Source organism: Hipposideros armiger, unplaced genomic scaffold (genome assembly GCF_001890085.2).
Source record: "Hipposideros armiger isolate ML-2016 unplaced genomic scaffold, ASM189008v1 scaffold_13, whole genome shotgun sequence".
Classification (NCBI taxonomy): Eukaryota; Metazoa; Chordata; class Mammalia; order Chiroptera; family Hipposideridae; genus Hipposideros; species Hipposideros armiger.
In genome coordinates, this window is record NW_017731363.1 from 1,486,795 (window position 1) to 1,490,098 (window position 3,304).

General features: G+C 48.0%; 1 protein-coding gene across 8 annotated transcripts in view; it reads right to left on the reverse strand.

Annotated features, from left to right (window-relative positions):
- AP1S2 (adaptor related protein complex 1 subunit sigma 2) overlaps window positions 1-441 on the reverse strand; it is a 28,332-nt gene extending 27,891 nt beyond the window's left edge. For 4 of the 8 annotated variants that reach the window (XR_002126664.1, XR_002126665.1, XM_019666440.1 and 1 more), the window contains exon 1: window positions 257-430. The gene's annotated coding sequence lies outside the window, so the exon portion shown is untranslated. Of the gene's footprint in view, window positions 1-256 lie in introns of all 8 variants that reach the window. The other 4 variants (XR_002126661.1, XM_019666403.1, XM_019666423.1 and 1 more) reach the window with 4 other exon arrangements.
- Between the last annotated feature and the right edge of the window lie 2,863 nt (window positions 442-3,304).

Here is a 3,304-nt window from a genome sequence, read left to right on the forward strand (position 1 = left end):
ATGCCCCGTAAAACTTGAGGGGATTCCCGAACCACAGGTGCCGCGGGGGCGCCGCAGCGTCAGTGACCGGCCCCCTCATCCTTGGGACGCGGACGCCCAGAAAAGTGAGTTGCCCGGCGCCGCGCCCCAGTGGCGGACCAGGCGGGCGCGGGGTGGGGTGGGGTCGTTGGGGCGCTCGCGGGGCGGCTGGGGGCGCGCCCAACCCTCCCACCCCACTCCCCGTCCCCAGCGCTCCAGCTCGGTTTTGGGGACTTACGGCGGCCGCAGGCCGCGGCAGCGGCCGAGGCTGAGGCTGAGGGGAAGCCCCTGTCGCTGAGCTGAGGAAGAGAAGCCGTGTTGGTTGTGGGGAGGGGACCCAGTTAGCGGAGGGAAGGCTTAGGCGGCGAGGGGAGGGCGAGCCGACAGACCCCGCCCCGGGGGCCGGACGTGGGAGGAGCCGGGGCTGCGGCGGGTGTAGGGGCGGGCTGGGCGTCGCGCGGGAAGAAGCTCGGTTGTCGCCACCGGCCCCGGAGGCAGCACAGCTGACCGCACAATGCGAGGAAGCCGATTGGCTGATTCTCTACCGAGAGGGGTGGTCTGGACCGGAAGCCGGCCCACGTGACCCGGAAGCGGCTTCTGAGGGGCCCGGCGCGTCTGCGCACGCTTGGGTGTGACTTCGAGACGCGCGGTGGGCTTCCCTGGTTGTTCGGTTGCGGGGGAACAGGGTTCCGCGGCGCCCTTTGTCGACCCCGCTGGGAGGGGAGGTCTGGAATGCGAAGAGCCGAGCGAGTTCGAGCTCGGATAACGCTCCGTGCCCCAAGAGGGTGGGACAGGGAGGTGTGACAGGTGGTGATTCTGGTGAGGGAGAAGAGCGCTGCAACTCTGGGGAAAACAAGTCAGCTCTGTCGTGGAGCTCCGGCCTTTTGCAGCTATGCTGGCTCAAAACTGTCCGCAATCCGGCCCCTCCTTCCCCTCCACTGCTACAACCTCAGACACGCGTCGCCCTAAGCTGTACAAGTGTCTCTACCCTGGGCGTACCTCGCCCATCCTCAGTGCCGAGGAGCTGCTGCCCTACCGTCCATTCTCTGCTGAAAAGCCCAGACAGCACCTCCTCTTCGAGATCCCGCTTCCTTCACGCGCGCGGACAGCCCACACACGCACACAGCCGCCTGGGGTCCAGTTTAGACTTGACTTAACTCTGCCTGGCATGCCCTTTCTCTCAAATGTCACATCTCCTATGAAGCCTCACCCTCAAACCCTGTAAGAACGAATCTCTTGCACCCACATGCCCATGAGCCTGTGTTTAGCGCATCGTGAATTTTATTCCTTTTTCCTTTCCAACCTTGGTCACTGCCTGGTATCTAACACTACTAATAAATTTGAGTTGATTGATAAGAACTATAAAATGATAGATTTGTTAAGAGCCGTGGCCCTGAGCATTGTGCCTGGCACCTAATGGATGTCCGTAGTTTTTTGAATGAAAGCATGGATGAAGCGTCTAGTCCGACTCTATCTTTTACAGATGAGCAAAGAGGAGCCCCACGGGATTAAGTGACCTTGCTTGAACAGACACGGGTTTCTCATGTCGAATGCTATTCATTACCCGTCACCAAGGTTCTTAGGAAGCTGGAAAATTGCTTTTGTTGAGCTATGCCCTTTTTGCGGAGGTTTTGAAACACAGTCGCCAGAATTTTTTAATGACTCCAAGTGAAAAAGGAATGCTAAGTTTTTCATGAAGCTAAATTTAATCAATTTAAAGGAATCCTTTATCAGGGATTATGTTCTTTCTGCGTGTTAAAATGTCTATAAAACTAAGATAGTATATAATACGGATTTGCGGGCATTTTTTTAATGCCCTTATTTGGCAAGATAAAAAAACGTATGATACCTCCTCTTTTAAGCACTACTAATGTTGCTTGGAAAATGTCCTACTAACATGTATGATTGATGTATACTGGAATATTAGAGGTGGTCCACTCAAAGCACAGCTGGCTTTCTGTAGGTGTTTAGCCCCCTGCCCAAATTTCTCTCTGCTCCCTGACTAATCCCGTCCCAAAAGGCACATATTAATGTTTCACTTCTCTCTTAATACACAAAACAGATGCCATGCCACGAAAACTCACCCTCTGAATCCACATGCTGCTTTTCTGTTTTTCTGTATAAAACACATATATTCTCGAGCTTCCTAATCTAACCACCTCCAAGTTTAAACTCATTGGTCATGCTCCTAATGTTGGTCTGTTCTGAAAATGGGGACGGAAGACTTGCTGCTGACATTGGCAGTCTTCGGTGTTCCCAGGCAAGAAAAGGTGGGTGTCGGAGGTAGAGAGGGAAAGGAATTATGGGAAAAATAATTAGCAACTGAACACAGCTATTACATAATCTTGGCTGCTTATTAATTTAGCAGAAGGAATGGCTTATTAAATTCTAATAGCAACAGCACAAATGCAAACAACCTAGCAATTAACAGTGCAGGGCCCATTATTTTGTTAATATGTTCTCTTTTTTTGGCAAGTGTATAGGAACAAAATTTATAGAAGCAGATGGTCTTTTTTAGTAGATTATAAATGGTTTATTCCCAGTCTTAGTATTAAGTGCTAATTATGCATTCACCGTGAAAGACAAAAGAAGCTCTGTTACTATCTTGGTTAGTAGTTAACTGCTTGACTTTGATTCCCACAGTTTTTAAATTGTAGGCTTTGTTAATACATGTTTTTCTCACCTAGTTTCTTATTCGTCTATCTGTTAATAGGGTATCTTTTTTTAATCCTCTGCTTTTATTACCTGGGTGGTCCTCAATTCTTGGTTGTTAATGATGGCATAAAAACATTTTTTATGAAAAATTAAAAATCAGATTTTTTTTCGGGTACAGGGGACATTTATTACAAAACCATTTTTCATGGAACAAGAACATGTAGTTTCTTGATGCAAGGTTGCCTGATATTTCCCAGTTTCAACGGCCCATGTAGATAAAGGAAAATTCAGCGCAGTCAGAAGAGAGAAGAACAGATTTAGCCTTAAGTAGGAAAGATAACCCTGCCCCCTGTGTACAGAAGGGGAAGAAATGAGGCATTTCGGGTAACCTGCCTTTCATTTATTTTTTTTATTGAGATATAATTAACATGTAATATTGTATTAGTTTCAGGTGTTGAACATAATGATTTGATATATGTATTCCAAAATGATCACCACAATAAGTTTAGTTAATATCACTTATTTCTTAATTTTTTTAAAGTACCTAGCTTTCATTTATGCTAAATACAAGAGGTGAGGGTGAAATAGGGCGTCTACCTTTTAACAATAAAGTTTTGAGACTTTTTATGTA